Source organism: Dysidea avara, chromosome 2 (assembly GCF_963678975.1).
Source record: "Dysidea avara chromosome 2, odDysAvar1.4, whole genome shotgun sequence".
Taxonomy (NCBI): domain Eukaryota; kingdom Metazoa; phylum Porifera; class Demospongiae; order Dictyoceratida; family Dysideidae; genus Dysidea; species Dysidea avara.
In genome coordinates, this window is record NC_089273.1 from 19,232,531 (window position 1) to 19,244,258 (window position 11,728).

Genomic DNA, 11,728 nt, shown 5'->3' on the forward strand with positions numbered 1-11,728 from the left:
TTCATCACATGCATAGTAAGTTGGTCTTCATTAGTGTTAATCAGGTGAGCAATAACTTGCTTGCCATCACCAGCAACTGACGTGTATGCAGAGTCATACAAAAAAATACTTTTGTTCTTACTTTCTAGTACAGCCCAGTGTTTATCAGTAGAACTAACTGATATGTTAATAGCTTGCAAGTTGTTTTCTTTTTTATTTGAAAGAGGTGACTTATTCTGCTGCAAAAGAGTGCTCTGCAATCCACCAATGGAACTGAATTGCATCTTAAGAAGGTTTTGAAATGCATTAATATGTAAATCAGACAATTCCTTTCCACTGGTAAGCCGCTGTAGATCTCTTTTGTTTAGGGAAATTCCACCACATTTTACCCAGTGGTCTTTTGCTGTAGCTAAATCGACTTCACTTTCATCAGGTATTAATACTGGACTGGCCATGGTAGCACTGTTTTTTGATCTTTCTCTGGTATTCTGATGACTGTTGGATTTTTTGTAATCTTCAACCATCACTTGTACAGACTCCATGCATTGCTCTTTGATGGAAAACTTCTTAGCTGTCAATGATAACTGCCTTGCTGGCAATAAATCATTATTGCTACTGTCATTTTTTATGATAATGCAATCTTCTCGGAGAGTGCAAATATAACTTTCAAGTGACTTGTATTTAGGCCTGCGCCTAATATGCCGGCATAATTATGAGAATAATAGGTAAGCAATTTCATGAGAATAATTCTGGAATAATAGGATGGTTATAGGCATAATTTTAGAATTATCGGACGTCCACGGGAATAATCAGTGGAATTAAGGTGGTGATAAAGCAATGATGGCACAAGAAGCCATAGCAAATACATATCATTCGGCACAAAACCATAATAAACTTACCAAGAGTAAAAACAGCCATGAATAACAGGTGAGTTGTTAGCAAAAACAATAAACAGCTGCTGTTACACAGTTCAGGTGGAATGTAACTCACCTTTACAATAAATTGACAACCTTGACAATGTGAAAACAAACGCCACTAATAATTATTATTTATTTCGACTCACCTTACAGCCTGTTACAAACATTATCTTTTCTCTGTAGACATGAGTTGAACAGCTATGAAACCCCATATGAATGGTAAGCAATAGTGTCTGAATAATTCATATATCCATTGTATGGCATCTTTGCTTGGTGCGAACGGAGGAACAAGGCTCTCATCTGCTTGTAAATGCCATATATTTCGACCTGTAAATCGCTTCCACTTATTGATACGTAGAATGATTGTTGTAATAGTATGCTTTCATCATGTGAAGTAATATTGGAGCTTAAATTTGAGGTTATTGAGAGATAAAGCGTCTTCTCTGGTCCACTAAGTACCACCAATTTCTTGGTTTGAGAGCAGTTCTACACTTTATACTCTCTACGAATTATAGATTCCTGTATGTATAGTTTATTTGTATGCAAAATTAAGTACTGACTTTCAATATGTCTTAAATTGAGGCCACATTGAGACACAGCAGATTGTTGTCAAGAATGCACGTTATTGCTTTAGTGCCACCTTAAGGGGCATGCCTAGAAGAAAGTACTAAACTACTAAGAATGATAGATAGCTGGCAGTATTATACGAGTGCTGGTTGAAAGGAGCTGAAAAACCTCTAAAAGATCGATATACCCTAATAGAATGTTCAAATACTCTAATAGAGCAGTCAGATCGTTTCATGTTAACAACCTGCAGACAGCATCAGGGATTTAACTGCATGATTATCTGCAATTCTGAAACTTGTACATCTTATACCAGTGTATTTCTTTAAGTCCTTCAACAAACATATTGATATCATTATCCACTAAACTTAGCATGTAGTTATAGCTACAGCTTTAATACACTGATACTTGAAAACTCTTTTGTTATACTCCTGATAGCTATTTTACATCTGTTGTAATAACCATTATGTGTAAAGTGGAATGCTTCATTTATGGCTAGCCATTAATTAAGTAATTCTGGTAAAACTACTGCTTATATCAGAATCTTGAGAACTAAGTGACTATAGCTACAGAAACGAAGTGAGCATTATTATGGAACAATAGGCTAGATAAAAGAATTAAAAAAGAATATAATAGGAGAAATTTTTGGGAAATTCTGGAAAGAATAATAGGTAAAAGTTTGAGTATATTAGGCTCAGGCCTACTTGTATTCCAGTTCTCTGTTTTGTGTGAACTGAAACATGTCAGTATTATCCTTTACATGCTTGTACCATGTACACAACACTCTGACATGTTTTGTGCAAACTTTAACACTCAGCTCTTTATAAGGTTTGCTGTACTTCTTAGTGTCAGTGTTGTACTTGGCAAACTGAAGTATGCATCCCAATTCCCAGTCAGGGGTGTATTTATAAATACATAAATCTTCAACTGTCAGTGTAGATGTTATTACAGGGTTTTCACAAGAAATTGGCATCAGAGGATGCAATGTACTTGCAAAGGGTTGTTTGTCTCTGTCACGAAATAAGCGATCAGACGAGACTCGTTCACTTTCTTGCAATAGCCATATTGCTGTTGTCATTTGGATTGAAAATGTTCTGTCATTCAGTGAAACTTCCACAAATGTAGAAAAAAATATTTCTACATGTTTCCTGTCAGTACTAGTAAAGGCATAACAAGGCATTGCTGAATTCAGCTTTACTGGAGCAAGAGATTTCTTAAACTTTCCAAGCTTTTCAGAAGTCTTTGCACCAGCAATACCTTAATGGCTGATTGATTGTAGATCCTTTTCAACCTCCACAGGATCATCTTCACATACCTCCTGTACTATCACTGATACCACCTCATCTTCTTTAGACACAGATTCAGTATCTTCTTCTTGGTCATTATCATCATCACTATCGTCATCCGCATCTGACTCAGCATCACAATCACCTACATTACTCCACTTCACATTGTCCCACTTTGAATGTTTCTTCAGTAATTGATCCATTTCAAGATTTACCAAAGTTTCCTTTGCTCGGCCCGATGCATTCTCAACTGCTTTGCTAATTTCTTGATTGGTAACTTATGGAACAACATATGATGTTGTGCCAGATCTCTCAATGTGCTTCTCTGCACGATGAAATCTAATTCCGGATTTCTCTGCATCCACTTGTAGCGTTGCTTGGATGTTAAGGCGGTGCAATCGGCAAAGTAACCCTAAAATACTGAAATTTAGTACAGACGAAAATACAGTGCTCATGCTGCGGGCACTCCTAAACGTCTTCTCACAGGAAAGTGATCCTAGTAACCAAGGAAAGAAAACAACGTCATTCTTATTCACGTTGTCACGAGCATTCATTAGGAATGTTAACAAAGCATGATCATTGAGTTCAATGCACAGATATGTATTATTGGTGAGAAAATTCTGCTTCAAAGTATGTTTCTCATTTAGCAGTATCCACTCCCTCCAATACCTGACAAAAAAAAATTAGCATACCATGCCTTTTCTACCCTTTCCAGGGGACTGAGGCTCATATCAAGGTAGCTATCAACTGTGTATGCCATTATTTTTACATAAACAAAGGTACTCTTAGCCTCAGGAATGGTGCTTAACAAGTGGACTGAACCCATAATATGCAAAACAGAACCAAAATTTTGTTTGTCTTTATGATTAATATCATGCTCCCTGAGATTGTGTTGATCTTTACCATATGCCATTCGAACCATTTGAAGGTGGTTTCCACTAGCAAAGAAATTTGGGCCAACTGGTAGAAGAATTGAAGGTTTCAATAGCCTAGATTTCAACTTTACGCCAACATGTACAACATCCTGTACATAAGATACTGTTAATCTTGGGTGCACACAAAACCATTCCTTCCAAGTAGCTGATATTCTTGGGACCAAAGAAGATGAAGGAATGCTTTGTAAAAATGGCTCTTTGGATGCACTCATCAAAGACACAGATTGTTTCATAGCATCCATTATATGTGAGTCACCATCACCACCAAAATTTAATACAAGGAAACCTCTTTTGGTGCATTCCTCATATATGTGCTTCCACCGCAACATCACATGTTGAGCAGTGAACTTATTATCACTGCCAATGCAGGATAAGCAAAATGGTGGAGCTGTCAGGCATAGTGATTGTGCCATATAAACATAGGCATGCTTAGCTTTTGCAGCAGACCTGAACATATCTTCCATAGCATTAAAAGAAATAGCCAAAAAAGAATCTACAAGAGGAAGACCGTTATCATTCAATGGAAGAACAAACCTTACACATTTATCAGTTTCAGAGTCATAATCTACTCGAGATAGTACACGAGTGGTATCTTCTCCAATGGATAGAGCTGTAGATTCCTTAAACTCCTTGATGTGAAAAGCCAACTCATCAAACTTGAAATAACCTTCAGAAAATGTTTTGTAATCAGAGCAAATAATTCTCTGAACAGTTCGAAGTGATGGTAATGCCTCAGGTAAGTTTTTCTGGATAAAATCATATGTCAGTGGCCCAGCATAAATTAATAGAGCTGTTGAGTTAGAATTTCTGAATGCCACCGATGGTTTGGAGCTTGATCTAAATTCCTTTCTGCATTCAAAATAAGCTGTCTTAGAATAGGTGTAAATGATGCATCATGACTAATGATTGCCTCTGACTGCTCTTTCCTATACTGTAACAGTAGTTGTAGCAAATCAGACAACTTCCAGTTGGCTTTTAACAATTGTTCAATATCATTTAGTATTTGAAAGTAATCCGTTATGCATGATTGGCATGGGTCGCTGGCTGCTTTAAGAAACTGTCTTTGAGCACACTCACTTCGTGAAGGCTGTTTTGAAATTTTATCATTTGAGCATAACACTACCTTCTTCACTAATACACTGTCTAATGGACGTGATTGTGAAGAACTACGAAGAATCTAACTGAATGGGCTTCATTGTGAGCTTTGCTTATCCAGAGTCTGCTTTAAGCCTTTTAAGATAGCAACGTGTAACATGTTTTGTCCAGTTTGATATTCTATGCTGAACTCCCTTTTTTGGGTTAATTTAGGTTGTAATTTTATGGAAGTGTTACAAAGTTTGCATTGTACATACACCATTACAGTAGTACCGTTTTAATGCTGTAATGATCTTCATTGAGGCTTCTGAGCAATTCACTCTGGTGACCTTCTATCCAGTTCTGTATTGAGCTCTGCACCTGCCTATGTTCCTTACTTTCAGGCTGAACAGATAAACAAGGAGGTGTTTCATTTAAGGTCACATCAATACTCATCTTACATTTTTTATGATTGCCATCTGATTGAGGATTCTTGGTGACATTTTACCTTTTTCTATTTTGCTGTTCATTGTCAGGTATAGAAGCTAGGACCTTTGGGAGGGATAAAACTTTGCCAGCACTGCAAACAATTAGTGATACTGCTGCTCCGTAGCTGCCACTGCTACCCTGCTATAGCATAGAATGATCTAGAACAGGCAGGATGCTACATATGCTACCACATCAAACCTGATACCTTTTAATGCATACCACAATTCATAGTGATCAAGCTAATCCTATTGTTAGTTGTTTACTGACACCTCGCCTGCATAGTGTTTAACCTTAGTCCACAGATTAATGTTGCTATGGCACCTTCAAGTTAACACTGTTTAACCTTCGATTAAACTTGTAGTATCAGGAGATCATATAATGCTATTTCAATATGGAGAATGTGTTTAGACTTGATTAGTTGTTTCACGGGCCTGACCGACTCATAGATGGAAAAATTTAAGATAAATTTCCATAAGTGAGAAATCAAGCTAAATACTGTGGTACCTGAGTACAATCCTGATATTCTTGGAATGTTGCTTACCTATAAATATCTTCTTAACACCTAGTTCTAGTACAGATTAGTAGCTACAAATGAGCTTCTATTTCATCCAGACCACACCCCTTACACATACTTTACTATTTCTGCACTGCTTCTGTCCTGATTTCTGTTAATATTTTTATTTATATGCCAGCCTACCAACCCTATACTCTTGAGCTTTTTGCTCACAAAACAACTAATCAATGGCCTTAGCCTGTTGTATCAAGTTCACCTTTCATCAAATTAATAGCTCAACTGGTCGTCATCTGATACAGGACTGTTGATTGGTAGTTGGACAGACTGAGGTTTTACCAAGAGCATGTAGCTATGCCTATTAGTCTATTGTGAAGAGCATATAGCTAATGCTGCTACAACTTGAGCTCACTAAATTTTAGGTTAAATGACAACATGGCAAATGGTATGGAAGTAATTAACTGCTACAAATGAACAATTTGGTGTTGAGAATTTTATCCTATACCTGCAATTCTAATAGCCTTGCTCTTGTTATTGCAACAAGAACTTCACAGGGCCTGTTAACTCTATTCTCTACATGATATTTTGGTTATAGAAGTAATGTATTAAAATTGCACTAAACTTTTAGCACATTTGAAAAGCTTTTCTGATTAGTTATAGCTACTCAATTAAGAAATATAACACTGTAATTATGCAAACATGTAGCTGCGAGGCAGAATATTCAGCTAGCCAAGAGTGGACCAAGAGGCTAGTTAACTAACTTATTATAGCTACATCCTATATTATACATTCAGTGTGACTTGAGCTAACCTCTGTAGTTTAGTGTATCTATTGTTTGATACTCGGCTTGAGATGTAGATTGGCAGTCTCCTGGTGGACGACAGGTCACTCCACAACTAATCCTGCTCTAGCTTTTCTATGCTTTCTAGCTACTACAGCAGAACAGGGAACACAACACTATAGTGAAAGTAAAGGTAAATGAGCTAAATTGCACTCACAAACTGTAGCCCCACATACCTAACACTTGTGTTGTAGACAGTAGCGCTTGGACAGCAGCTGCCAGGTACACCACTAAAGGCTTGCACACTGAGCCATTGCACACAGGATATCATGTAGCTAACACGAGGGAGCTGATAATGAGCTAACAAGATCTCAACAAGACAGCTGAGCTGGGCAGCAGCCTACTCTAAGTTACCAGGACAGAGAGACCTACATGAGGACTTATGAATTAATTTAAGCTCAGTGTATGATCACGTGATTAGATTAGTTGCGAAACCGCCTACCAGGAAATTTACATGGCTAGAATTTACAGTGTTTTAGTAAAATTATACGGAAATAATCGGATTTGATACAGATCGTCAAGATTCCACTTCGCTGAAGATTCCGGGTTCCAGACCAAGATTCCAGATTTCATTGAGGGTTTCCAAGTAATCTGTGTTGCATTGCAGTAGGTGTCGGGCCCCTCGGGCCAGTTACGCTTATTGCTTCATGACCAGTTGTAATAAGGCTTGTGCTTCATGGCCAGTTGTAATACAGCTTGTTGCGTTGTAATACAGCTTGTCGCGTTGTAATAAAGCTTGTCACTTTGTGGCCAGTTGTTATAAAGCTTGTTGTTTCGTGGCCAGTTGTAATAAAGCTTGCCGCTTTGTGGCCAGTTGTGATAAAGCTTGTCACTTTGTGGCCAGTTGTTATAAAGCTTGTCGCTTCGTGACCAGACGTAATAAAGACAAGTCACTAGGTCAAGTCATTAGGTCTAAGTCCCTGAAATTAGGTTAGGTAATCCTAAGGCTGCAGCACATGTTGCTGTAAAGCTTTCAGTGCTGGTCACTGTAAAGTGCTAATAATAAAAAAATTATAAATAAAAGCTTGTCGCTTTGTGGCCAGTTGTAATAAAGTTTGTTGCTTCATCGTCAGCTTGTATTAGCTAGTAAACAAGTCTTGGGACTAAATAACTGCTGCTAAAGCAACACTAACTTGGCCACTAAGCCGGTGGCACATGAAAACACGCTGTAAAGGCCCTTACCTGTTGTGATTCTGTGCTTCTTTTGTCAGTGCTGGTAATGAGCTTTCTAAATAGGTTAGATACCCACTGTCGTTTTTTAGTAGGCTGAAACCCTCGTGCTTGGTTTGCCAAACCGTGCCCTCGGGTTGTGAACCCTACTAGAAACCTCCAGTGGGTATCTAACATACACTAAAAATAATGTTGTTGTTGTTGTTGTTATCTATGCAGTTTGATGGGCAGAGGAGAAGTCACTACAGAGCATTCATGGTGACTCCCCTGGGCTGTAAAAGTGCATTATCACCTAGCAACCAAGTAGAGGTGTACCGATATGGGTTTTTGGCATGTACCGATATCCAATACTGATGCCACCAAAAGAAGCCGATAATCGATAGCCGATCCGATATTTGCACTATAGGTTTAAGCAAACAAAAGTGTACATTTACCACAACATGTGCATGTACTCTGCCTGTGGTGGTATACAGCTTGATTTTCTATTGTGAAATCCAGACAACTAGATACCCACAAACATTTTTATGAATATTCCCATGAAGCCTTACATGGATATTTCTGCATTACTCCGCATTCTAATGGCTTGTGAGAAAGCTGGTACAGCTAGTTTCCTTGGTTATCCTGTGACCCTTCTTTTTATTACAAAGGTACTCCATAACTGCTTCATTTGTAGAGACTGTGATAAGCTTTCCAGCAAGTAACACTAGAATCGCATGTATTTGTATGGCTTCTTGTAGCATAGCGCTTGTTGCAGAGTGAACAATAAGCCACTGGCACTAAAATGCCACATGGGTAATGTAGAAAACCAATGCATAATCTGTTTATGTACAAACTACTGCTACTGTATAAATATCGGTTGCGATATCGGTCCTCCTGCTGTTCTGTACCGATACTGATATTGGTAAAAATCACCTTATCGGTGACCGATATTTTAGCCGATCCGATTATCAGTACACCTCTACAACCAAGTGGTAGTTATTATTAGTAAAATAAACAAGCCACCAAACAGGTCAACAGCAACCTTTAGGTTCCCTCCTTGTGCTTTCACATAATGGTCAATAAGCTATGCACATATAAGCCACATAACCAATTTGGGTTGTCCAGACAATAGAGGTGCCTGGATAATAGAGGTCTGGATAAAGGAGGTTCCACTGTATGTTCCTTTAAAAAGAGTGTTAATACAGAAAGCTAATGCTTTGGTATGGTTTCCTGACATGAAGAAGGTGACCATTTATTTGTAGATAAAAAGAATGCCAAAGCACAGAAGACAGGCATTCATTGGAACCACAAAAGGCAGTGAGTTTGTTGTTGTGGAGTAAAATGGTGGCTGTGCGTTGCTTCATTTGGCCTCTATATAGCCTTGTAACTGATCTGTGAGGCAAGCAGTGGGGCAGGCAGACCGACAATACGGGTATTGACCTTTTTTGTAAAAAGTATTTTATATCCAATCGCCTGTAATTGTTTTCTTGTTTTTAATGTTGAATGGAGCAAGACTATTCTGTAAAGATGATTTCATCCCATATAATATTTCAATGATGGTTTTTAGGTACAGTGTTTTGGAGGCAGGTGTCATTTTAGGTAGAAACCCTATTGAACAGTACTACCATACTGTTTGATAATAGGTTGGCAATATAATTATGATTCAGTGGAACCTGATTATCCAAACACCGATTAACCAAACTCTTGATTATCCGACCACCAAATCGACTGTTCAATTAGAGTATTTTATCAAAAAGTGTATGCTTTATTAGAGTAGTTGAGCAAAGCTCTGTATATAAATGTATGGAAGTTCAATTTTAAATACTGTTCAATTATATGAACACCCTTTCCCCCAATTAATTTGGATAATTGAGGTTCCACTGTATAGTTAATCAGTTATATCAATGTTTGTAATGTGTAGTCGGGCATTTAATTGGTGGTTAAGTATACTTACCTGAGGAATGTTAACTTATACTATAGTTAGTTCTGTATCATGTTTTATGTTCATATCAACCTTGGTGATGTATGGTAGTGTTTTCTGCTATTGTGGCAGCACTGAACTTGGTGTGTGTAGAAGATTCCTTTAAAATCTGTTAATCTACTCTAATATAACATTCATGTCAGCTCTTTTATGGTGTCAAATACAGTGCACACATATATGACAGTTGCGTACAAATACATAATATACAATAGTTATCAGTTAATAACATGTCGCATGTCGCTGGAGTAAATGATGAAGGGCAGACCATTCCTCAGTAACACCTCTTTCTCTCAAAATCAATGGGATGGTGGCCCAAATTGAAAGAATCATGCTTTATAAACTGTTAATAAAAAAGTCCAGTGAATTGTATTTTATTGGCCACTGCAGTGACAAACACGTCATCTATAACATGGAGGAAGGAATAAGTCATTGACTGTTCTATTAGAGTGTATGAATGTTTTACAATGACTTGTCTTTTATATACGCAATCAAGGATATTTGGATATTCTCCATATTATAGTAACGTTATCATACGTACAGTACAATAGTACTGTATAGTAGGGACCACAAAGGTTTGGGTGTGACTCATGAAGAAACATCGCCCAAAAACCAAAATCTCCCTGACAATGATGAGGCAGTATTGGTTAGATAAAACTAAGCCCAAACAAGCCTTCAGATTGATCCAAAATGCTTTCAACAATTTGCTACAGAATTTAAATATATATGTTATCAGAATTTTCTACTGACTGAGTAACTGGCTGACTGACTGATGCCTTCAGACAAGCATAACTCTATAATGGCTCAGGCTCAGGCTATAAGTTTACACCTGCCAATGGAATGGCATTTTTTCCTACCTAATTATCCCCTGAAGTAGATGACTCCACTATTAATGTGCTTTTGGTCTCTACAGTTTGTACATTAGGATGATAGCCCACTATTTCCAATTGTCTATAGACTGATTCTGATAACATCAACTGATGAGGTGCTACCAACTTGACAAAAACAGTAGTAGTAATAGTTTTGTCACCAAGACTGACTTTCATATTCATTTGTCCATTCAGAATAATTGGTTTCTGATCATAGATACAAGCTTTCAGCTGAGGAGCTTTAAGATCCTCTATCTTGAGATTAGCCTTCTCAACTATATGATAAAGCAGGTCTCCTCTAATGATGATGATGTCAGAACCGGTATCAATGACACCAGTAGTAGATACTCCTTCAATCTTCACATCAGCACAATAGGATTCACTCCTCTCTGTCATTGTCTGGGAATTAGTCTGTATCATCATGTTAGCACCAGTTGGCTTACTAGTCTTTTGGGTTGAAGTTTTAGTTAAGCTTTCTGTCTTCTGCTGTTGTCATTGATAAGATAGGTGGGTGAGACTATCACATATGTATCATCTCTGTTGCTTCTTCTGACTGGTTTCTTTCTCAATCTTATTGCTAGCCTTCCCCTGAGTGGTGTTAGTACTCTTCTTGTTAAATCTAGACCAATAGTGTGATGACAGTTGACTGCTGTTACTCTTCTGTTTCCCCATTTCAAATGGCTTCAAGTACTGTTGATTCCTTTGAGCTCTGCCAGTATTTGTTCCTCTCTCTTGGCTGCTATACATAGTTCCTTATAGTTCTGAGCCCCAGGAACAGCAGGTGACTCCATTAAGGTTAGTAATAAACCTTCCTGTAGCTGTCCATATAACAACAGCATTTCCCTTGTCTCATTTGACAGACGCTCCCTTCTAAACTCAGTCTGGAAAACATCTTCTAGTTGTCCTATAAAATCTGACACACACTCATCTAGTCGCTGTGACGTGTGACGGAAATCCAATGCAGTTAATGCCTGGTTACCAGCTTTCTTTCAATGTTCTTGTAGCAATTTGGTAGTTTACCTTCTCTTCTGGTAGTGATAACTTCAACTCTTGTGCTGCTTTCCCTCTTAAATAACCAGCCAATTGCACCAATAATTCTTCAGGGGGATCAATTATTCCAGATGACTGCTCACTAT